The 27,561-nt window shown below is 36.5% G+C and overlaps 1 protein-coding gene across 1 annotated transcript in view; it reads right to left on the bottom strand.

Annotated features, from left to right (window-relative positions):
* The window catches only part of Nachralpha1 (nicotinic acetylcholine receptor alpha1), a 140,147-nt gene that overhangs the window by 109,652 nt on the left and 2,934 nt on the right, over window positions 1-27,561 (bottom strand). The gene's annotated exons all lie outside the window — the stretch shown is intronic.

Raw genomic sequence — 27,561 nt, forward strand, 5'->3', positions numbered from 1 at the left:
AAAGTATGAGTTGCAAGTTGTCGACTGCCGAGTGAGTCGACTCTCGTAGAGCAGCATATGCCACTGTGGCCATCCGATCCGTGTATTGACACACCTAACGAGAATGTGTAAGGAAGGGTGCGAAGGGAGGGTGCAAAGAGAAGAGAAATTTTCACGGCGACCGCCAACGTCAAAATCGTGTTTATGCATGACAATGTTGCGACTCGCTGATGATCCTCATTAGCATAACGTCGCGCGGAAGTACAATGTACGCTTCAGACGACACGGGAGAACACGCTTAAATCTCATTGAAATCGGATCTCATATTTATTATAGCGTTTTCGTAAAACTTCAAAAATTCTAAAAGCGCACAATTCGTATCTACTTATCCCTCGATTTTACAGACTGAACGTTATTTCCGCAAATAGTAACGAATTATCGAGGTTAAAAATAATATTAAAAAAACTCGAAAAAGTAGAATTTTCTATAAAGTAACACGTTTGCTTAATTGTATCGTCGAATAACATGTTAATTCGCTTTTCTAATTTGTTTTGTCGTTACTGAGAGTGGTACTACTACTACTTACGAGCACAGTTCCGCATACGGCGCAGATACCGCACATGTATTTGCGCCAGAGTGCAAGAGCCGTATTCGGACTACAAACTTTGGTTACAATTAACGGCAGCATTGAACAGCCCCGCAGTTGACACATCATGTTACTGGGTTGTTTCGAGACTCAATAATGATGCTCGGGGTTTCAATTTCGTGTCCTTATTTGCTTAAGAGGGCCGCTCCATCTGACAAACCGTGACTGCACAAGCAGCGCAAATATAAATGCAGCACATTGCTATAGGTATCATGCACCTTAATATTTCATTTTAATTTGATCTGCAGCTCTCTCTATGAATAAACGAGTTCGCGACTTTTCGATGTTGCCTCAGAAAGATTGAAATACCACGTACTGACAAATATTTTTTGTTTTATATAACATTTTCACTCCAAGAATAAATTTTCCAAAATGCACATTAATATATTCGCCCTTAAAATACTAAAACATCCTCCTTTGTACTCAATGTTTTGATATAAAATTTTCTCTAAGTACGTAATTTTCAGTGTGTTTGTCAAATTTATTTTGCAAAATTACTTATCTCGAATATTAAAGATAATAAACATTAAATATATTATACTATTTTTAATACGACTGTCTAGACATCTTTTTCATGCGTTGACGTCTCAATAAGATCAAGAGTTACAACAATTTATTAACGAACAAATGGTGTTACTAAAAGTATCACTTTATTAATTTGTATCGTGTCACGGTATTGAAAGTGATATGGTCATACCTCTTTAATTAAAAAAACAAATATCCATATATTCAGATATACGAGATTTAGTCTTTCTCTGTTATAAAAATACATTGTCCATTTTAATCTACAAATTTAATATATAATACTTTATAAATTATTTAACTGATTAAATATGTGATGCAAAATATAATAATATTCAGATAACGTATACTTGTTTTTACAGCTCGGTTTTTACAGCAATTAATGTATTTTCTTATTACAGTTTGCGTGTTAAATCATAATTATCGATGTCGAAATTCCAGATTAACAATATGCTCAAAGAGTTATATCAAATCTGTGTAGTGCCGTTGTTACATCATATCTATTATCAAAGGTACAATAAAGGTACACTATAGTAATGTTACAGTAGTACTGTATATGCACTAATGTTGAAGCGCACTGACGGCTGCGGAATTACGTAATTGCCACAAATAATTTCTGTATCTAATTAAGTGCAAATTTAACAAATGCACCAAATCTTGGATTTTTTATCTAAACTCTATTCGATAAATTTAAAGAATTCTAAAGCTCAGATACCACTGTTAATAAAATTTATTTATATTTTTCATTAAAAGAATTTTGAGCAGAAATTTTACTAAATAGAAAAAAGATATTGATTCATCAATAAAACTTTACAATTTTCTGTACACAAATTTTTTACAAGGATATTTCTACAGGAAGATTTAACTAGCAACATTAGAAATTTAAAAAATTGATTTTAATCTGAAAGTTAAATAAAATAACTTATTAAAATTTTTATTATCTATTTATGGTATGGCTTTAATTTTTAGTCCGTATTAACGATAATATATGTACAATAAATGCTCCTATATTCTTCCAAAAAATTTTCTGCAAAAGATTTGAATAAACTGTACCTTTAAAAAGTACACTTATAAATCTTCTATAATTATGCTTTCAAAATATATTGTGAATGATTGATTGATCTGCAATGTTGGCGATACACAGAAACAGATTGGAATACACAGTTTGTAGCGAATAGTGAGGGAAAGGGCAACCGGAATCGGAGTAATCTCGAACATCAATATTGGTGTTAAGCTTTAGACATTGAGCTTGATTAGCAAGGCGACGTACATGCATTCCTCGCATGTATATATCAGACCGCCAATGGAACGCGTTACATTAACATAACATCCCGCGACTCCTGAACTACTTCCGGTTTTCTTCTCTGAGAAAATATAGTCACTAATAATATTTTAATGTTTAATACTTTCTTCAGTGATAAATGAAAGAAAATCTGAGAGCACAATGCAAAATAACGCGCTTGGGCAATTATATATTCTTGATTGAATTGCCAATATAATTATACTTTCACCATACATATTTCATCGCTACAGATTTGTATCGAAAATATAAGCTGTCTCCTCACTAACCTCAGGCTACAAAATCAATTTATGCGCATGAATTGAACGATACACAAAAATTCGGAGTTTAAAAAACGTGAGAGAGCTTTACGAAATATTGTTATGGTTCCAATTTCATGGTTAAATGTATAACGTGCGATGCATCGCAGCAACGTACCTGAAATGACGAACTTTGGTGCCGCGTTCACTTATTCACAATCTCGCAGGATTCACTTATTCTCAATGATCGTCAATCCTCAATGATATTCTTACTAAGCGATAGAAGGAATTCACTGAATATATATATTTTGGAATATGTTTCGATAAACCGTACAATTATATTCTACGCCAGAGCACTTTCGAAACATCCTGTCAACGCACGTCGCTTCCGCTTCTCATATACTGAATGTAGATATGCTTGCGTATTATGTGGTTTTGCTCCAAAGCCTTAGGGCCCATTCTTGAAAGATCTGAAGCGCATTCCGTCTCCTTTGTAGCAAATTCGCTAGTCCCGCTAGATGCGGATTGCGGAAAATCGCTTCTAACATAATAGTCGTACGACAAAGCGTACAAAGTAACAATTTAAGTGCGTGCGCTGCGATCCAGGAATAAAAGCTGCTAAATTTCTTAATAGTTTTATATCACAGAGAATTTATTGCCTTACTTTTTTATAAATAATTTAGAATAAACCATATTCAATATGAAAAGCGGAAGTGTAGAGATGTGTCAAATCTTTTTCATAGAATATAATTATACGGCTTATTCAAATATATTACATATGCAAATTTCTTATTTCTTAGTAAGAGCAGTATCGTTAAAATTCACAAAGGAACGCCGATGGGATCGTAAAATTTGTCAATTATTATTGCAATTTGTTCGTTAGATGTTAATAATAAAAAATTATATTATATAAAAAATTGCAAATATTATCCTATCAGATAAATTGCCCTAAAATATCCTTATTTTTATTGTTAATAATATTAGTAATTGACACTAAAAAATGTATTTCAGCATACATATATATTACCTAATGTTGAAAATAGCACATAAAATATGTGGACACTACAATTTTAAACGGATTAATTGATACTGATGCATTTCTAAAATTTAAACGCTAGATGAAGAGGCTAAAATACATGCAGGCGTCATTTCGCACGAAAAAAAGCGCTGCCGTTGGGGTTTATCATCGGCAATTCTCTCTTTGTTCTTCAGCCCAAAAAAAACACTTCAGCCAAAAAAAACACGCAAAATTCAATCGTGAGCCGCAGTTGTGGCACAGCACGTTTGATTCGAGGAGAGATCTCCGCGGGGGAGAGATCTCCCGGAATAAAAAAAAAAGCAAGCGTGGGAAACGAGAGTGGCGGTGGGTGCGTCTGCGTATCGAGCCCGGCTGCGTAAACAAGTGTGCGTGCGCGTACATATCTCCAGGGAACTGGAAATCGATTAACGCGGAATTGGGACGAAAAGTCGAGTCTCCGATGAACGTGTCACGTAGAGCCATTTTCACGGGATGTACGCGCTCCTTCGTCAAGATACTGCAATCGGAAACGGCAATCGATTCGCATGTATTAAGGCTGATGTTTCATGCGTGTTGTCCGACATAGCTGTGCAAGTTATAATTTGTACAACGTATCTATAAATTGTTATAAGTCGTACAAATTAGCATAGAGATGCGAAGAATTTTCGAATTGCAAATGGCTATATGGCTATAAGAATTATAAGAATGAGCATTACTGAATAATATACGGCCGACGTCAAGACATCGCCCTACGTCCGTGACCCAAAATTTCGCACGCACAGCCCTCGTTTAATAAACCTTGCTCACGCTTCTACTACAAAATGGAAAAGAACCGTAAAGGATATTCAGCCATTGTCGGCATCGTTGGGGAAAATGGAATTCTGGCGCCACTTTGTACATTACCGTGACATACAAAACGCCAGCCTCGTAGAGTTGGCGATAATCAATAAAATTCCTACGACATATCAATGGTAGCAGTCTGTTGAACTCTGAGTCAAAAGTCTATTTGAATAGTGACTGTTATATGATAATAACACGTTATATAAATACGTATAGGAGATATATCTTATAATAAGGATGATCGTCAACTCGTATAAATTATAAATCAACAGACATAAGACGCTAAACTACATGAACACTAAATTATGTATATGAATTACTAACGAGCTCTAACTAAATAATACATTTTAATACATTTTGTATTGCTTTCGTACAATTTTCTTCGTCTGCAGCCAAATATTGTTACACCTGCCGACAGTCGTTCACGGTGGTTGCGCGAACCATTGATAAAATCACACAATCTAACCCAGAAAATTCAGAAGTCCGTTATTCTGTTCGTGCCTTTCTTCGGATATCTCTCCCTGCGTCACCTTTTACCATCCTTGCTAACGTTTGCGAAAAAGGGAATACTGGGAAAACGTCCTGGAGCTGCTGAGAACAGCTTTGTGGGGCCTGTCTACCCTTATCGCGGGGATTCCAGGCCATTGTCCAGGCCGTACCCCGGTCATATATAAAGTTCCACCCACCTTTCTCACCCTTCCGCGTGCCTCTCTTCTCATCCGCCGTGAGCGCGAGCACGGCGCAAAACCCGGCCTTTAAACTGCTCTGTTGTAAAAGAGTTGCATGCAAAATCCGAGTACGAGCCGTACCGATGTCACTGACCCACTGACACGCATTGAGGGCGAAACGCGACGAATACGTAGCAAACAAGCACGAATATTGCAGATTAGGCACGTTTCAACGGCGGTATTATGAACCGTTATTGTGCGTTACGTGTGTGTTGGGTATTAAACGAAGACTGCATGAGCATGCAAGCTAGAAATTGGGGTGTTAAATTTCAAATCGTGTAAATTCCAAAATTATAGGAAAATCTATCGAGAAAAAAGAGAAAAATATCTCGTCAATCTTCAATTTTTCTTTCAAAAGAATCTCTTTTTAAGACATGAAATTATTTTTCATAATTTTTGCTCTTTAAAAATTGTAATAAATGAATAAAACATGTGGGAGAGAATGGTTAGAACTCAGATACTTTTTTATTAATTTTTATGAGTCTGTTTCATATTTTATGAGACGGCAATTTCAGATTGTTCCTGCGACGATTCCTTCTATATACGCATTATATATATATTATTATATTATATTGATAACTGTATTTTATAGGATATGTTATTTTAGTAGATTTTTTTATCTCAACATTATGTTTTTGCTGTAAAATCGATTACAAGCGATTTTATATACATATATATGTATAGGTAAAGACAATATATAGAAGATAGTATACGAATTTCGAGAGTACGGAAATGGGACGATGGGACGCTGCACTCAACATCACTCTATACACATATGAGATGAACCAAAATTGTCCGCTGGAAAATGGTTTCGTAAACTTTGCCGGGCGCGAACGTAGACGGCTGTTTCAGCATGAAAATCCTACAGAAATTTGGCGACAAATCCGGTAGGATTGGTATCGCATCGAACAGGGATTTGTGTAACGCAACACGACCAGCTGGTTTCGCCATCCCGCCATCCCTCAATGCGACCTACCATAATCTATTTATCGCGTTGTACATAAAACGCAATACCATTCCTAAATAATACATAATTTGTTCGTACATATGTATATATGTATCGCGGTATGTATCGCGCGTTTATGATAAATGTAACACAAAAAGCCCTTCGAAAGTGAGATATAAACCATCAGAGAAATAATTACATCGCGCAGATAAAAATCTCTTTATTCTGTTTCAATATGCTTTGACTGATGTTTCTCAAATCGAACATCAAATTATAGAACTTATTAATCTCTAATTGAATTTATTAATTGTAAAGTACCAAATAAAGAGCGCATCAGTTACTTATTATTGAAACCTTTCTTTTATTTACTTAAACTCATTGTATGCACTAATAATTTATAATCCTTTTCCACAAAACACTCTCCAAATTCCATTTTACATTTTCCTATCATTTATATTACTTTAATCGTTAGAGAGAAGAGAAGAAATAAAACGATTTGATATTCAGATAACGCAACTGTGTTGGATTAAACCCTTCAGGCTAGCGTTAGTCAAGATAAGTAGTCTATTAGGGAGAAATCAGATCACTCGGCTAATAGGTCGTTCCTACACAAGCATCCTAGACGAGATTAACAGCCTCTGCTTTGTGGCCTGGTATACCTACGTGGACAAAGGTAACATCGGATTATCGGAGAAATTTGCATGTGAACGACTATTCCGAAGAACATAAAAGAATGAAGTAGCATTTTCAATTTTATACATTAACGATATTTTTTGTACTGAAAAATTGAAATATAAAAAATAAAATTTACTAATTACGCACAAAATTAAGCACTATTTGTCAATTTTGTCAGAAATATCGGGTTTCCAAAAAAACACTTTAAACAGAAAAGTGAAAAAAATTATCCAGAAAATTAGTGTTATATATAACATTAAAAAATGTGCTCAATATTAAGTGCGGAATGTTTCATAATCTGCGCGCATAATGCGGTCATATACATAGATTATAACGCAGGATATAGCATCCATGATCATTCATCACACAGAATATAAACCAAGGTTCTGGTGCATAATCCATATCTTGAAATTCCTCTCCAAAGGATTTTTCCTTCAAATCTTCGCTCACAGCGAGAGTCCCTCATTTCCTGCCCCATCTATGAGCCTTGAAGAGTAGCATTCCAGAACCTTAATTTCCTCATCCCCATTTTCTTATCGTCTAAGCTTTTCTGCATTTCTCAATGGTTATGTCTCTTACAGATAAATAGTTCCTTCTCTTACAGAAAATTCCAAAGAAAATACTCTTTATTCATAGAAATTGGTTTGTATATAATTTAACACAAGTTATCTAATTGGCGATAACTATTACATATAGCTAGGATAAAAAAGTGGCAATAATCGAAGTTTTCTTTTGGCTGCAATTTAATTATTTCACAGGAAGCTTTTAAGAAATATTCAATGCAACAATGCTTTATCTTGTTTTACTTTATGTTTTTAGCGTTGCGAAGAATAATACACGATTAGTCTATACTACGTTTCCATTTCCTTTTGTCGCACCTTTCCAAGTTCTTCTTTCATTTTCAATTCTGTATTCAATCTACTTCTTTAGTCTATACCTTTCTTCAAAACAGATTTTCACTAAGCTAGGAGATTCTATACCCGCGAGAACTCATTACTTCTTACTTTTTCTTCGTTTGAAACTTTTTTCTTTTCTTTTGACGACATCGAAATCATTAACTCTCGTAATTGAACTTTACAGACAAAGAGCACGCGCATTACAAACGGACAATGTAGACAGCTTCCATTAAGTCTACGACCATAACGACAGGTAACTCGATCGTTGTCCGAGAAATTATAATTTCATTGTCGGTTTTATGTTGTCCTTTACTATTTGCCAAGTATCGGAAAATAGAATTAAATTTCCCGAATAAGTACATACGCGGTATATTAATAATGTTAAACACCTTCTATAAATGTGGCTGATTAAGAACATAAAGATATTGACACCCACAAATATATTTTATATATTTTCATAAAAAATTATGAAAAATGTTTTAACATCTGTAATGCATGTGTTCCCGCAAACTTATATTACCTAATAAATAAGATTTATATTTGCACATTTATATTTGTACACATATATATATGCACACATATATACAGCTATTAAATAGCATAAGTTTGCGGGGAGACATACATTACATAATATTCCAGATGCACCATAAATACGTTTTTCTTGCTAGAACAGCCCTCATCCGTTTCTGACATCAAACAAATCTTTCGTGATCCACGGATATGAATGTGGATACGAAACGCGGATTACAATAACGTCGACATGATTATGTCCACGTTCATAAATTATGCGCGGTACGGACGTTAAATCTTTTTGTTATCCATGAGTTTCTCTCTAGCAACGGATATAAACACATCACGGCGTAAATATTGAAGTTGATCGACTGAAACGATCGTACGTCACTGCTCTCAATTATTTCTTCGCGATAGGATATGTATACAACAATTTTATTATCGCAGAATAATACATTATATCGATATTGGAATATGCGAGAAGCTATAGGGCGAACGCTGTAGTTATCGCGTACGCGATAATGAGAAATATTAAAATGGTGTTTAGTAAAATAAAAAATTCGCATATTGATTAGCTCATAAAGTTTGTAATTTTCAACAAATGGCCAACGGACATTTACATTACAGATTTCCAATACATAACGCTTGTCGCACCATTTTAATTTTAATTACAATGTATTACTCTTTTTCGTATTATCATTTTCAGGCGAGCCTTAAGTACACCTTCACGTTTGATATTGCGATATAATTATTAGATTCTACATCTATTAAATTGTTTTGCAGGAATGTACTAACTTAGCACAAAAACTTCTTTAAAACTGTAAGAGAGAAACAGAAAAACTTAAAGAACAAAGTACCCCATTGCGCAGAGATCGATTCTGACATAAAGCAAGCGAGGTTATTTTTAAAGTCCAAAGTTATTTCGTCGGTAACTATTCTCGTCAACGCTGCAGGTTTATTTAATCGCTAAATTGATGACTATGCAAAGAGGAAGTAAAAAATAAAAGCGTACTTACAGAAATCGATTCACTGCATTCATTAATATTTCGTTTAGTCAAAATACTCGAAATAATTTCGGAAATTAAGTAACTGAAAAAATATTTTTAAAAGTATCTTTGTCCATGATATATTGTAGCTGAATATATTTCGTTTGTTACTTATTACAGCCACTGTAATATGTATGCGTACATATATGTATAATACCTATATAAATAAACAGAAATTTATTATCAATATTTTCCAAAGAATTTTCATTTTAATAGTTTTCTGTTTTAGATTCTGAAATGTAAATCTCTTTTTCCAAATCCGCATCCCATATTATCTATTTGTTTAGTGAAATCAACTGCGACAAATATTTCCGTGCACGATATCGGTAAAACAGTCGCAACGCGTCACCGATTAAATATTTTCAATCCAGAAAAACAGAACAGGCATCGATATTGAGCATTCGATATTCAAACGATCATAATCCGCTATACTTGGTGCTGTCGTCGACGGTAAGATGCCCGACAAAATCGCCGGGACGCAAAATGGCACGATGCAATAACGCGATACGACGCTCTCGTTAGGAAAATAAATCGTCCGCGTTCGCAAACGCGGACAATCCCCTCATTTGCTTCGGCCAGCAGAATGATGAAAAACGCATTTCGGAGGGGAGAAAAATGAGAGGAGGGGAGGAGGCAAATGAACAACTGGGTTAATCTCAAATGTCAACCGGAAACTTGAGATGCCAGTCGGAAAGCAAGATTGGAAAAAGAGGATGACCGGGTTAAGGGACAGGAGCGAGGTGAGCCTTTGCCAGAAGGACGAAAGGACAAGCCTCGATAGGAGCCACGTAACTCGAACGACAAGAAGCTAGTAATTAGAAGTCGGATCGCGCGCAAGAAAGATCCACCTATCCCAGCCCGCCGTCTCGTAAATGTCTTCGTGTTGGTGTATAATGGATGGATCCTTTCTAAGGTGCGGCTATTGATTCTGACGGCGATTAAAGCCGTGAACGCCTTTGTCTGCGGACGCGAAACCTCGATTATTCAATGGCGGCAAAAGTCACGGACTTTCGTCGCTAGACACAGACCGCCTTTCTTTTTACGGCCATTCCATGTTTTAAATATACGTACTTGACTGTCGGCGTGATTAGAGTGTGTCCTGTTTGTCTGGATTGAATGTTTAATCGTCATCCCTCCCGCTATAGTCGAGCACGATCGAAGTTGTTGTTCCACTTTCGACTCTCTCGAAAGCGATGCATATTGCTTCTTCGGTGTTTGGGGCTACTTCGACATTTGGGAAAATTGGATATGAATATTCATTCTAAGTTTCACACGAGTCGGATTACTTAAACATCAGGCATGCTTAATTCCGTGCCGAAAGGGGGTTTGCGGGATTAATTTAACAGCCTTAGCAGAAACAGGGCGAATCTTCATGAGGACAAAAAGGACGCGTTGAAAGGTTGGATCGGCAAAGAGATCGTAATTGCAACTTTAGATTGCGCACGAGAAAGATTCACAAAACCCTTCGAGTTGGTCGGAATATAAGAGACGAACCAATTGTCGTGCAAATACGATCAACCCGTGGTTGGAAATGGACGAATGACTGAAGAAAGCAAATGCTTTCGAAGTCCTCAAATTTATCGAATCATTTTGCGATTATAGTAGAAAAAGGTAAATGCTACGTTTACACACGAAAGTATATAGTCTAAAAAATATTAGTAAATAATAACATAAATATACGTTTAAAAAGATACAATATTATATGAGACATTTGCGTGATGTGGATATAATTGAATGATAAAGAAAACATAACAATGTAATCAATATCATTGTTTAATATAATAATTTATTCAAAATACATATAATATTTAACGGAAATATATATTTATCTATATAATCACAGGAATGTTTGTTTGGCTGGTAGCTGATCAATAGATGATTCACAAATTATTTCAACTTATTCTTGGCAAAGGAAGAAGTTAAAGAACGATCGAAGATTAGTTACTGTCAATTAATAAATTTATATCTGAAACTGGAACACGGAGAAAATATTTATTTCATAAATAATATTTTTTCCCGGCAATCGTTTTGTTTTCAACAAAGTCTACTAGGACACTCGGTGAACATCTCGTGCTTCGGATCGACTGGAGAAGCATGTCAAGGGGTTTAAAGAGGGAAGCTACTGCGTCGAACGAGTACGAGAGCACGGAACTTCCCATCGGTGCTAAATTATGGATGGTCCCAGTGGGCGCTGGGCTCCATAGAAACTCTCATGGAAGTGACAGGGTCGCCCGCCATCCATGGCACATCCTCATACGACCAAATTTACTTGCACCCAGAAGCTAGCTGCCTCGTCGTACTTTCCTCCTCGATCTCTAACTTTCGTAACCGCCAAGTAGTAGCCGAGTTCCATTACAGTAGAAAGTAAATCGACAGTTAGTTCGCACATGGCTTGCGTTGATAATCTAATTCACGTTATCGAATTAATGGCTTGGCAGAGTAACGACGTCGTATAAAGGACATATATAAGGACTATTCACACATATAAACGTTAATTTTATATTTGTTTTATATGTATAAACTATAAACGATAATTTTATATGTGTTAGCTTATGGAAATTTTTAGGTTTTAGGCAAATTATTACACACTGAGAAAAAAAATGGTTAATCCGAAAAAATATTTAGTCCGATACGTTCAACTAAACATTTTAGTTAGTTAACTAAACACATTAGTTGTTCCAACAATTTATTTAGTTTCTTATTAATCAAGAATTAATTAATTCAACTAATGTTTAGTTAACTAACTAAAACGTTTAATTAAACGTATCGGACTAAATATTTTTTGGAATTAACAAATTTTCTTTCTCAGTGTAGGTTTACTTGTGTGATTTAATTAAGAATACTTTTCACACAGGTGAAAAAAACGAAAGCATACGTTTTATACAATATTCAAATAAAACATTGTATAGTACCGAAGGCATTTCTCGAGAATTTGAGATGTAGAGCGCATTTAGACGTTATGCATAATGCGTAATTGTACGAGGTTGTCATCTAATCTAATCAAATGTTAATCAGATTTCAAAAGCTCCTAAGTGAGAACCGCTCGAGGCTGCGCTCCCGTCTCTGGTTCCCTAATAATCAATATGTCGCGTTGTTAAAAGACTTTCACAAGCAATATCGACAGTTTCTCATCTGAGACCTTCTTAAATGGCAATTGTGAATAAGTATTCCCGTAGGTAAGCGAGAGCCGAGAGAGAAGCGGACGATTATTCGAAAATATTCGCGACATTCAATTATCACGTGACGCGCAGCGGAGAATCGGGAGACGTCGCCGTCGTCGACAGCAACCTCGTGCCATCGACTCGACGAATATATATACGTATAGTTTAAAGCGCTTTTAGCTCACCTCGAATGTTCTTCCCCAGGGTATTTTCCCTGCGCGAGCTCCTCATACTTCCACCCTCATGCTGGCATGTCGCCGCGAAGATACCCCAGGGCTACGCATAGTTTTACAAATATTCCGCTCCTTGCCGGTGAACCGTTAATATTCCTTGCAGGGGGTTGGACGTGATATGAGCGTGCATGCATGCCCGGGAATTAAAATTGTTCAGAGAAAAGGATGAAGTCGCGTAAAAGGGATTTTTACTTGAGCAAAAAAAAAGAAGACTTTATATCGCAAAGCCTTGAAAAACTCTCGATCAAAGTCCCTTCGTCCCGATTATCCTCGAGATCACAACTTATTGTTAGTCCTGTCCAAACGAGCTAATAACGGCTGCGAGTGTCATCGTCCTTAATTTTCCTCAATCTGGAGCGCGCTGGACTCTCTCAACTACGACCGTGTTTTGTCATCCGAGGTACATAAGAAATGCCATAAAGCGTCGGACACGCAGTCGCCGGTGACCCGCGGCACGCTCGTGAAAGATGACTGATGGAATTAAAAAGTTTCCCGTCGGGACGCGTCCGGAATTAGCTTTGTGAATGCGCATCTGGTGGGGGAAGCACGAGAAAGAATAGAGGGAATGTGGAAGGAAATCAGCGTCGGGAAACTCGGTACGAAAAGGGGGACACGATTGTATTAAGCAAATCGCGCTAGTTCAAGAACTTTGTTTAAATCGGATGTGAATTATGAACGATCCCGTTGGGTCTCGCAGGCCTACCGGGAACTTCGGCCGAATGACAGGGACGCCGCGTATTTACGGCACCCCTGTGACGGGACTTGGTTCCATTGATAAATCTGCGACTGTGCGACCCTCCTTTTTTCGGATCCCCTCCGACGTCACCCTCCGGCAAAGATACATCCATTTCGTGAAACAAGCTAATTCCCGGGACGTCCGTTCTGATACACTACTTTCTTGGCTTAATTCCCCGAAGTCTGTCGTTTAATTTGGTTCTTATTACCGTGGGAATGTAACTCTTAATCTTTTTTAGTTCTTTCTCTCTATCTCCGTCCTCTCTCTCCCTCTCTCTCCCCCTCTCTGTTTCTTTATCTCTTTCTTTTTTTCATGGAACTAACCGAAAGAACGTATCCATTTTCGTAAAAGCGCCTGCACAAGAAGTTTGTTTTCAAGACGAACGCTTTAAGCTAAGAATCAATTTATTCTTATAATATTACGATCGGCTCATTTAACTTTCTTAACTATAAAAACGTTTCGGGAAAAACTTTTTTTATGTTAGGATTAGCGCGTATAAATTACGTTTTGTATATACGTTTTACGGCAATTTAACTTCAATGGTAGTTATATTACAAATATTGCACGAAAAAATTTCAACTTTATCGTTCAGCATCTTATTCCCACAGTTTCGACCTCGTTAAAACGCTCGTGTTAGGATTACGTGATAGACAATGGTCAGCGCTACACACTCCCGCAAGGCTGTATTCAAACCGCAGAAGTAAAACATCACGAATTTACTGCAGTTTTTCCACCAACGGGATTTCCGGGAACACCGAAAAGTAATCCAGGAAATAAAACCGAGCGGTACGTTAGTAAACTTCACACCGCGTGCGAAGGTATACGTTGCAAAAGTCCTACGCGTACAACCAAAGAGAAAAATACGTCGTCGCCGGCTCGGCTTTTCTCTAACGTGCGAAACACTCGAAATAAAATGCGCGCCAGCCATTAAAAATGCACGTCCTACGTAGGAATGGAAAGACAAGGAAAGTCGCGCAGACATATTTTATTTTAACTCGCTGCGCTTGTCTTTCGATGCTTTGTGAAAGGAAAACTTCAGCAACCTGACACCAGCCGCAGCGTATATACGCACGGTCATATACATAACGACTTTTCCATATTCATATTTCTTCGTCGTTTCATTATGATTCCGTATATGAAACATATTTCAGTGCCGAGAATAATCACAAAAATTTTTTTCTCCCGCGAGCTGCACAACGAAAAATCCTCTTTAATCTTGATAACTTGATAAATTTTCCAGCCATTCTGGTATAATTAACTGCATATTCGTAGTTACGTGATTGCGTAACTAGGAATTCACAATTTTTTTCAAGTTAATACCACGGCGAGTGTACAATTAAAACTTTGTACAACGGACGGTTAACTAGAGAAACGAAGTATGTAAAGTGAAAATTACACGCCTTAAGAATTTAGAATACACGCACGCTTAAACTAGAGAATGCCCTACCTACCTACTATAAAGATAATAAAAAACAGGGAGACACGTATGCTACAGATTACATTACTAAATTTACACTTCCAAATTTAAAATCCGTATATAATTCTTTTAAACGCATCGCTTCTTTCTGCCTCTGTCACATTCGCGGGCGCTCTCAGCGATATGTTAATGAAAACCTAAAGGATTGGGCTTCCAGGAGTCGGCATAAAAAAACGAGGAACGATGAAATGGAGGGATAGACAGCGAGTCGTGATTCAAGACGCTTAGCGTGCCATTTCGCGCGCGAGAACGTGCGCGTGAAAATGGCCAGGATTTTCCTCGGGAATAATTCAGCCAAACGGTGCCGCATGGCTGAACTTCGGCGAATAGAAGGGAAGAAATCACGAATGTAGTTTCGTGCCAGCGCGCGGGACATTGGACCCTTGCCATATTTTTTAATTTGACGAAGTGTTTTTGCCCCATTCACGACCGAAGTTCGCGACGGCGCTCGTTCATATTGGTAACGCTCGCGAAAATCCGGTATCACACACGATCCGATGTGCAAGAAAGAAAGAGGGCGGAAGAGGGAGAGAAATGGGTGAGGGACGGAGCCGGCGGTGCGCCGTGATTAAATACGGACTCAAAATTGACGTAATTTCTCGTATCACTATTACGCTTCCGCCATTAACGAGATAGCTCCAAACTTTCTGAACTCGCGCTCGTGGAGAAACTTTGCTTTTCACAATCTCATTTAACCCTTAACAAATTAATAGTACTTTCTACATCGTTATATTATATCATATTACAATGTTAAGTTGAGTGAAATATGCACTGAGAAACCCATTTTGTTGAAGCAACTAAATCCTTGGTTGGATATGAGCAAACATTCTTTAGTTAAATAACAAATTTTTTTTTGTTTTTGTTAAGTGAACCAAATTTTTTGTTATATTAACTAAAGAATTTGTTTGTTCATATCCAACCAAGAATTTAATTGATTCAACAAATGGATTTCTCAGTGTGTCATCACGTAAATAAAAATATACGTACATGCACATACTCTTCACGTCCTAGAATTTAAGTTCAAATTTGTAGAAAAATCAGATGCGACTGTATATATGTTTAATTTAAAAAATTGAAGAAAATAACGGTTATAGACATGTTTGCGATATAATTCTATCAACATCCAAGACATAGACACTATAAGCAGACAATTGATCTTAAGACTGCTTTTCGACAAAAAGCGATGTGTATCGTATTTGAATAACTATTATAGCTTCGATAGAAGTTTGACTTGACCTGCATAGGAGCGTTATTACACGGCGTGCACTTCTCGAAACTTTGGCGAGCTCATGCAAAAGTGCCTGTATTGAACTTTCCACTGTCTTTCGCGTATTGCGATCAACGACCAGCGAACGATCCGCGAGCCTCACAAACACTGACGCATTATATACGAAGGAACTGACTATTGATTTTGTTGCACTGGCAAGAAATGATTTGCTTGAAAGTTTCAAACTAAAAGTTTCTCTGATAACTTCATTGGTAACGTCAACGAAGTCGGTAAACAGCACGGAAAACAATAACACTTGGAAATGCACTGATGAAAATATAATTATCGTCGTTACTTTGATTGGACGATAGCTTCAGTCCGATTCAAAACGTGATTAATTATGTTCAGGATTTAATAATCGTTTGTAAACATGTTTGATTTGTTTTCGTAAACCTATTTAATAGCAATTACAATAATCTTTAAAATTGTACAATTGCAGAAGATTAATTCAAATAATAATCGATTGTCAAGTTTATTGTAATTAATTAGCGATTGTTTTAATTATCTATCAAATTAAATCCGAAAATTTACACGTCAAATGAATTTGATACTCAAAAAGTACACGTCAAATGTACTCGTAATATAATTAATTATATTATTTATCATACGTGTATAATTAATTCACCAAAATTATTCAATATTAATTGTTTTTATATTCTGCAATGTTAATTATTTAAATAATAAGTAAATAGAATATAAATAAGATATAGAGATATGAATTGATAAATTATATGCTAACGCATCAATTTGTTGTGATTTCCGTACTTTACCGATTTTTTACTATAAATACTAAATCTGTGCTTTTCCTATATGTGTTACACGTTGTTCTCAATACTTAAAGCGTCTATCTCTGTATGAACGCGCCAACAAAAAGAAAAATCGCTGGCGTCAATTTCAATTTGGCCAAATATACAGCGACGAGAAAAGTACCGCTGATCCCAATAGCGGAGAGACTCGTTCACGTAAATATTCCATCACTATAATCGTTTTCGCAATCATCGCCATTTCGTCTAACTGATATTTTCTGAAATCGTATTTCTACTACGATTCTTTGATATACGGTATTTTTATAGTTGCACAATAATAGTATTCACGCAAGAACAAATCGATCTATCTGACTAAAATCCAATGTCAGTTTTTATCTCGTTTAAAGTATCTTTTTCTGGTCACCGCTGTGCTCAAGATTTGCAGTCCCGTTGCTTAATTCCCTTTTTCCGTATCCTTTGATCGCCTTCCTTTCGCCACTCCTTCGCCAAATCCTTCCCGTACCGTTCCGAGAATGTAATCTTTCTTTCAATATCAAACGTCCGTTTATCTAGATACGCCTACATCCTTTTTCCTTGATGTCCGCGCTTGAGAATTATCCGATAAGTGCAAAGATGCGCCGATTGAGAGTGACGGTTCTCAGATTGCTTCTTTGATTAATCGTATTTATAAGAAACGCGAAAGATCAAGAACAAAATGCCATTTCAAACGATAAAATATCGTTGCCTTAAAAACTTAAGTTATTAAAACTTTAAAAAGTATTCATTAATAGTCAATTAGGAAAGTTAAATTTATTGGCAAAATGCTTTCAATTTTAAAGCTTATCTAATAACTTCAAGGCTAAAGGCACTTTGTATATTCCTGTCTTTTAAAAAATTAATTCTTAATTTTAACAAAAAGGAAAGTAATTTTTATTAAAATTTAGAATTCATTTATCAGAATCTTGTACTGTGTTCAAAGTAAAATAATTATAATTCTCGCATCTCTAGCAATATCTTCATTAAAGGATATTAACTCTGAGTTCATCAAAACAAACATTCGGAGTAATAGAGAGCCGATTAGGGATACGCAGTAAATCTGCTCAACCGATCGTGCGAGGAGGTCCTGCCTCCCGCATTCAATGTTTAGTCGCGCCCGGATGTCAATTGCAGCCTGAGGGTATAACGTCTGAAATCGTTTAATCGATTCCTCAGAATATTATCGAACTGTAAAGAGCGAAACTACGAAGGTTTAGAGATGCGACCGCGCCATTGAAGCCGAACTGCAAACTGAATCCAACAAACGACTGAATGAAACTTCGCGAGACTTGCAGACCGAGCAGTCTATACAAGTAATTAGGTTCTGTCTTGCCCTTATCCGTGTACGATTCCGCATCTTTGAGAATCGCCCACACTGCGATGTCTGGCGCGCGCTTTGTTATCGGGACAATAATTCTACGTGAATATCCTTGTAGAGGGGGGAGTACCGCGGTGTAATAATGGAGTGCCGTACGAACGGCAACATCTAGATCTTACCTTGCGCCCGAGCTGTATTATGCACGTAAATACGTAAGCCAAATTTAGTTCACGTAGCATATAATCCAATGTAGGAATCTATTTATCATAAACCGTGTTGGGATTATAAGATGTCTTTGCCTCGAACCTCGACTACTGTGACGAGATGAGATTTGAACAGAGATGTAAATCACATTCATCCGGTATTTCTTTGTTTTTCTCGTATAAAAGTTTTACTTTATTTTTATTCAAATACATAACGCTTTCCCTCAATTCTCTACATTTAGTAGGTAATAAATTAAGTAATAAATAATATTTTAATTATCAACAGTTGCAATTTCGAGATGCGACAAAATCGATTGCAAGAATTCGCGAATGAATTTCCTTCAAGTCACAAAAATCAAGAAACCTTTCAGAAATATAATAAAAGACGGACTTGCACAATTCGACGTAAATGATTCTACAATGATGCTAGCTATTAATAATAAGCAACTCCGATACGTCATATTTCATTAATTTTTGACAAAATGCGACGGTTTTTTTTTCCTCTCCTTCGGAGCAAACTCGGTCAACTTTATCCACAACTATAGGCGATTCATTCGATAGATGGCTCGCAGAGAGTACGCCTGTGATGCGCAAAGCGGAATTATTATTTCGAAACATTTGCATCACAAAGTGCTTTATCGCTCGCCACGCCGGCGCGCTCGTGAAAGGGAGAAAAATAAAGCCGTGCGCGCGTTCGTCACGGTTCCGCTGTCTGCAACACTTCACACCGAGATGGCACTGGACCGTTTGCATTCGACCCGGGCTCAACTCCGCATGAAAAATGCATCCGGCGCATACCGTCATCGCCATCGCGACGGACCGAAATTAACATCTCGATTGTGCGCCGACATGTTATAGATTTCATTAACTGACCAGCCTCAAACGGAGCTATGGTGATGGATAGATGAACGCCCGACATCGATCGGAGGAAACCGATACGGTTTGAGAGAGACGATACCCGTTAATCCGATCGCGCGGTATCCGGAAACAGCACGGGATCGATCGACCTAAAATCGTGAATTCTAGATGACTCGGATACGACGTTTTTTTTTTCTTCTCTTAACATGGAGAGATTTTCTACGATTGTCTGACGCGGGTGCCCGGCTCTAAATCGGTACGCGTTCAGATTTCACGCGTGATTGATGTCTGAACTCGTAGCTTACGCAGATTGATCGCTCGTGAATATTGTGAATCGCTTGAGGTGCGATTGTGCCGCTGTCAAAATGGTAAAGCGAAAATGGCACATCAAGGTGCAATATTTACTCTTCCTATACATGTCTCTCCGATTTAGGGAACGTAACGCTTTTCTCCGTTCAAAAGAAGCTTCCCACTTTCCATTTATTTTCAACATTGATGTTTTATGTAACTCTATTTCGAAAGGGAATGAAATAATTTAATTATATAAATGTATATACATTTACATAAATTACTTATAAGTAATATGATTACGAGGATTAATTCGTTGGTCCATAAAGAACGAATCTATCTCAAAAACTAGATCTAAAAAACTAACTCATCTTAAAATTGTAAAGAAACATTTAATATATAGAATTTTCTTAATGTATATGCGATAAATAACAAGTTCTCTTGATATTTCCGCTATCGAAAAAGTTAATTAAAACCGATCAAAATATCTAAACCATCAAAAATTAATGCGCCGCGGTAAAACTGGAACATCCTATGTTTCCTTGTTTAGAAATAATTCATTGGAACATTTTTTATATGTCCCTAATATTAATAAATACAAATAGAATATTTAAGTAGATTATTGTAAAAAAAAGTATAAGTAATAAGTATAAGTATAAAGCAGGAAAATGTTGGAAAAATGCATGTTTCTTCTACTAATTGGCGGGCCTGTTACGACATAAGTCATTCGATGCTTTAAAAGGATAATTTATAAAATACGCATGTTGCTTTGAAATCAGTTTAACCTACATTCTCGTAGTGCATCACTGGGTCAAAGTGCATCAACTCTCGAAACGAAAAACACGGTCAGTATAATGTATGTATTTTCTGCATGCGTACGCGCATGCAATCGACGCAGAAACCACTAATTGCATCAGTTCGTTAATTTTGCCACGCTTACTAAAATCTATACGCATTATGTCCATTTTCATTTATTTAGCTTGGAAGAATCATGATACGCCCAATTTTATATATGTTTATTGCAATATTTTATACCTCTCTTACATTTAAAAAAATCGGATATTTTTTGTGACAACCAAGATAATCACGTACAGAAGATAAAACAAAAAACACCAAACAATACGATCAAATATAATTAATAAAATATTTACTTAAAACAAACGTTGACGTTATTGCATGAAATGCAGAAAAAAACATACAAAAAAACAAATTTAAAATTCAACTGATTGCTCTTCTCGCATTTTTATGTATACTATATTACCCATTCGATGCTACATTATTATTCTTCGCAAAAATATATATTTTTTATCTAATTTTTGTAATCTCTCTTATTGCATCGTCGTTAGATAAATTTAGTGTATTTAAATACTGGACGCCTGTGACTCGATTATGTACGCGTAAGAAAATAGAGCAATACGGTGGGTGCGGTTCACTCGACTATGGAGCGTAACACCACTACTTCACAGTGAACGGCCAACTCGGTCGCTTTAAACATTGTCCGCAACTACCAGCATTGCCCGCGGAGTAAAAAAAGCTACCAGCAGCCAGCCTGTTTCCTTTGAAGAATTAACGTCTCGGCTGTACGCTTTCCGATTGATCCGTGAACGTTTACTTTATTATTCTAGATTGGATGTACACCGTAATCGTGGTTTTTCTCTGCTGGCAAAAAAAAGATATACAAAGATACATAAGTATATATTTTATTTATATACTTATTGTTGCGTATCTCTCTCTTCCTTTTTTCTTTATCAGAGATCATGTCTCGGAAAACTGATAACATTGCAATGTTATAAATAATAACGAGGTATAAAAATCCTTTCAATAAGTTATTTCTAAATAATTGTGCATATAATTTTTTTCTCCTATCGTTTAATGTCAGCAGATAGTTTAGAATGGAATTTTTTTCCACGAGAGAATGCAGAGGAAATCCATCATTTCGCAACTTTCCACATGCATCAAGTTAAAATAGAACTTGTTATCCACAATTGCCAACAATTACACTCGCACTATCTGAGCACGCATTATTACGTATATTATCATACGCATATTATTCCTTTCTATTCACCGCTTTATGCAGAAAATTCTCCGGATCAAGTTTTCCGAGGATAATCAAGAATACCCGTATACGGGGGTACTCCAGCTCGTAGAGAACTAATTTCATAACGTGACCCGGTGTAAAAGCTTATGACGGATATAAGAATCGCAATAACTGACATTATACGACGCCAGCGGGCGTTTACGCGAAATTACGCGGCGATACGGTAGCTCTTTAACTGATTCGACGAAACCTCGGCATTAATAACAAAATACGTTTCGCTTTATGACATTATGGCGAACCGGCGGCGCCGACATTTTTCGATACGCATATCTACGAATTTCAAAAATTGGACCTCCGCCACACCAGGAACATTAGACATTCTCCACGATCGAGCAAGCGGATCGCTCTCGGACATACCGCGGCCGAAATTCGATCCTCCTCGCCCTGCGGTATCCAGTTTCCTACATTTCTGAATTTTTATATCGCGGTTGGCACCCAGTAATCTGATTAAATGCCCCATATAATTTAACGATGGTTCCTGATCGACGAAATAACCTACCCTCCGGTCGCAATTGGGTGTTAAAACGTAGAAATGAAACCTGCAGAGGAGTATCCCTATTAGAGTATCCCTATTAGAGTATCCCTTTCTCTTCTAGGGTCGCTCCCTCCTTGAAATGCATTGGCACAATAATGGAACTTCACGCACGTGATTAGTTTACGATCACGTATTTTTTCCCGTTACGCATCGATCTCGCTGATAACTCGCGTTTATATCGCGAAAGTCGGCCGTTCCATTTGCTATATAGGATAATAATTAATAAAAATTAAGCGCATACAGTATTTGATAAAAGAGAATAATTAAGCAAAATTAATCCTTTCATTACCGTCATTACCATTATTACCTCTTGAAAGGAAAATATTTAGGGTTTTCTACATGACTCATTTTTGCGCAATTGCAAATAGTTTTGTTCTTTAGTATATTACTACCGAAAACTTCTTCAAATAATTCAAGTAATTTCATTACTACGACTTTATGTCAAGCTCACTCTTTAACCGTTTATTTTATAGGGCAGAAAATCGAGATCGTTCATGTAAAGTAATAGCAAGGGAAGAATATAAAACATAGATTTTTTGTCGGACAGATGCATTTTTGCCCTTCCTTTGTGTTTTTCCTGAGTTGTAAAATATCATCTAACATCGTACGGTTGCCTGCATATCAACAAAAAAATGTGAAATGGTAAGCAGTATATTGGTTTATATAAAGTTATAAAAGGTTTTAGTTTTATTTCTCTTATTTATTTAGTTGCACATTCGTTGGAATAATTTCCAAATTCACTAAATCGCGCGTGTCGCGATCAAAGATCCGAAATATTTGATAACGTCAAATATTAGTCAACAATTAGTATCGATGTTTAGTTGCCTAACTCTCACGAAGCCACTGAAAGGAATTACGGTTATGAAATAAATATGCCGTTTCGAATGTTCCGGCAGTTTGCATATCCGATATCAGCTCGCGCTTTCGCGCGTTCAAACAATATTAATGTTACAAACGGTTTCCGCGTTCAGCGGCGTTCAATCGACTATGCCTATCGGCCACCAATTTATTCGATCGTAGCCGCATCTATATGCAGCAATCAATCAAGAAACAAAGAAAATATTCGCGAGGGTCTTCGAGAGAATCGCATGGAGAGAGAGAGAGAGAGAGAGAGAGAGAGGGGAGGGGGAGGGAGAGATAGAAAGCAAGCCAGTGCAACGAGCTGCAAACTGAATACAGCACGACAAAGCCGGACATTTAATTCGAATGTAAATTTTATTCGGTAACGCAAGCGCTTGCCAGATACGATCATAAATTTGAATAATATCAATATAGTTCCGACCGCTAAATCATACGTCGTCAAACGTAGGCGAGACGATTGACTGACGATGACAGTTCTCCCGCACCTAACGACGCAATTCTTGCAACAGCTATCAATACGAAACATGTCCATGTCATCACCACTTTGATTAATCACGAGTCAATTTTTCCTTAGAGAAATGTCTCACAAACTCATTACTTACTATAAACTTTCACTTTTCAATATTGCCATATTGAATTTGTCAAAAAATAATCAGAATAAATTTATCTATAATAATTAAGTATTATATACACATATACATATACATATAAACGCACATATCAGTAACACGTCAGTAATGTAATTTGATTTTTGACAATACAATAACTTTTGATGAGAATAAAATTATTTTGAGATAATATATAATATTTGCCAAAAATCAAATTGCATTATTTATATATATCACCGGGACGAACTTTAATCAATGAATTCATCGTCATAGGATGATGTCGAATGACGACACTTCCGGAAATGCCGACGCGTCAGCAGGTTTCGATCGCTCGCATTTCCATAGAAACCTGAGTTCGTTCAACACGCCGGAAGTGTCGCGCTTCATCCGGAAGTGTCACGGCAAGGACGAAACGACTCGGTCGAGCCGTCGATGAAAACTTTCTATCCCGCACTCATTCCCACGATACTCGTCGAAAATTGAAAAAAAGCCATAGTCCTGCTGTCGTCGGTGGTTCCGACACGGAAGCGCCGACGAGAAACCAACGATTTTTCGCCGTCATTTGTACAAGTTATCGCAGCCTTTGTTGGCCAAGGGTCGTTCTTCAAAATTATCAGGTGAAAAGGAAGCGTCGTGCGCACCAACGTAGGGCGCGCACCACCGACAATATTTCGCGTTGACGGTTTTGGCCTCGGTACACAGCGAGTGACTATAAAATCCAAAAACCGGAGCGAGATGGAACAAGAAAAACAGGGAGAGAGAGGAGAGAATTCGTGACACAAATGCAACCGGATTTATTGCGCACGTAGGGACGATGACAGAGTGCACTTTAAATCTTGCCCTAAATCGAACCCGTGAATAACATGCAAAGGTGTATCGTCGACCTAAAAGCTCGATCATACGACCGCACTACAATATTCTTTTTGTATGTCGACAAGAGTAGTCGGAAAGATGTCAATAATGAATTTAACGTTTAACTTTCGAGACGTTTTATCAAAACTGATGGTTTATATAAAGCAAAACTCCAATTTTCTACTTTCGGAGGTGATTAGTGGTAAAGCTGGAAAAAATTTCCACACGCACAAATGTAATTGAACTCTTTGAAATTTCACAATTGATATAGAGATAATGGACGTAACTTTATATGCTTTTATGGAAACAATAATCTGTAAAATAACGAATAAGAGAGCATTTATAATTTAATATTGGAAAAGGATGCAGAATTTATGAGTTTAACTTCTATATCCATCAATTTTTCGTTACTTTCGCGATAAAAATAACGTTATCATAACGTTTTGTACTCTTCAGTACTCTGCAAACATTTCGTGTTTACAATCTAAATAAGTGATGTCCCATGGCATGACACATGTCAGAAAGGAAGAAGTATGATGCTAGAAACTGAAAATTGTACGTTATTTCTATGTCATCTTTTGATGCAAGCCATCCTTCTATCACGCAGGAAGAAAGTGAATATAGATACAAATAGTACAATTTTATTATTTCGTGTCGACTACCGAAACTCACATAGCTTTATTACATACGCTTCGAACGCATACGTCAATGTCAAAAGATGACAGTAACGCTTCAGAAGCGTCACTATTACACGTTTTTAGTGATACTGCAAAAATAAAGACAGCGACTCTAACGCGCGCGTGAAAACATATAATTTCACTTTTAAAACATTCAACATTTAGTATGCCATAACTCACGCATTTTTATTTCTTGCTATTATATTATTAACACCGACAGGATGAAGGAAAAATTTAATATTTACTATATGTCATCAACGTGCAACGTTGATAGAAAAGCGATTCAATAAATGCGGATAATCAAATAAAGATTTATGAAGCGTTCTACCGTATGACTCATCGTCTACGCAGACAAAAACATTGGATGTATACTGTCAGTAATAGATGGATAACAGGCATCATGTATATTCACTGCGTAATACTATGTTTTCAGAAATGACAAACCGCCCGCTCACATTTTGTTTTTTTGTATTTTCGGGCCACATCGATTAAAGGCAAATTCAACTCAAATTCAAACAAATCTTAATTTGAGTTCAGTCATGTGTAAAAATGTTAAATAACATTTCGGATATTTTAATAAACTTTGAAATTTATGATTTTTATTACCAATCTTTGATTTAAAAAAAATATCAGAAATTTTTTTTCAGTAGGTGCAAAATTTATTGAAAGTTATGAAATTATTTATGTATATGTACGTTATATAGATAACTAACGCTTTTGTTAAAATAATACTGAAATTAAGCTTCGAATTATTTTGTGTAAACGTATTTAAAATGTAGCAAGTTTTCACACAATGCGTGGCAATGGGTTTTAATCAACTTGATTAAACATCCAATAATATCATTATTGTCTCATACGGTTACACTGTTACACACTAATGTAATATTTCTCGTTGAACTGCGCCAAAAAATATGAAATCATGATAATCATGAACAAAATATATATAATATAATTATTTTGCATTAAAAACATAAAATTTCTACTTAAAAAGTCAATTTCAATCAATTCACACAATCCAATCGGTTTCATTGAATAATCTGCTATTAGAATCGTTATTAGATCCTTTTTCGTTCGATAAAACTTCGCATATAAATATAGAAGTGAGATATTAATGTAAGAACGAGAAATGAGATTTGTTTTAAAGGAGCAGCTGTGGACGATTGATCTGTTTTGGAAAAATCTTAAATCACCGCGAACGTGTAAGAACCGAGCGGGCGCAGCGCAAGTAGAAGAGGGAAAGAGAGGTCAGACAAGCGTGGCAGAAGGACTACGCCCAGGCCCTCTCTCCGCCCCTTGAAAGCACTCCGACGTTTTCGCACGACTCCGTAGGAGCTTTCGGGTGGCTTTTCCTGAAGAAAAGTTCGGGGAAAGAGGCAATTTATCCTTCGCCTCGAGTAAGGACACGGGCGTCGCGGAAAAATAGCCTCGGCGTGTATTTAACTAGAGGGGTTGAGCTCGATCGATCGATCGTTCATTTTTTCTCACGCCAATTGCTCGGAGTCATTCGTAAGTGAAACACACGGGGCCTCGTCTGGCGTTCCCAATTGAAATCAGAGGAGCGTTAAATTGATAATCAAGTTATAACCTGACAGCGAAGCTTTTTCACAATGTTTATCGTACCTGAATCTTATGTAGCAGAGTGAAAATATGGGCGGGAGAAAACAGTATCGATCGAAATAGTATAATTTATGTCAATCTTGTGTAATCGACCATAAGAAATGTTACATGTAAAAGCAATCCTACGGAACAAATAATACGAAAAAATTTGGAAAGTTCTATAAAAGGTAGTATTAAAAAACGTCAAAAACTATACATTTCTGAGAATCATCTGCCTGGAGTTTCATCCACTTCCGTAAAGCACGAAAATCTAAGGTTTCTCAAACGTCACGCTACGAAAATTAAATGCAGTTATTAACGATAACAATAAAAATATCTTGAAGCAAATTTTTCTAAAAAATTCTCTGAAGAAATCTCTGTTCGACGTAAGATACGATAAGACTTAAAAAGTTTACTATGTAAATTTATCAAGTTTATTAACCGAATCTATGATTTTTTTAATCTCTATATTGTTGCAATATATAGACTTTTAATAAAAAATTTATAAGTGATATCACACAAAAATAGAAGTGTTTTCTTTCTCTTGCAATACGCTCATAAATATCCCTAATTGCACACCTTTATCTACCTAAAACAAATATTTTCCAAAACAAAATACGTGATATACGAATCTGTAGATTTATGCATATACATATTTAAAAATTG

Source organism: Temnothorax longispinosus, chromosome 10, assembly GCF_030848805.1.
Source record: "Temnothorax longispinosus isolate EJ_2023e chromosome 10, Tlon_JGU_v1, whole genome shotgun sequence".
NCBI lineage: Eukaryota > Metazoa > Arthropoda > Insecta > Hymenoptera > Formicidae > Temnothorax > Temnothorax longispinosus.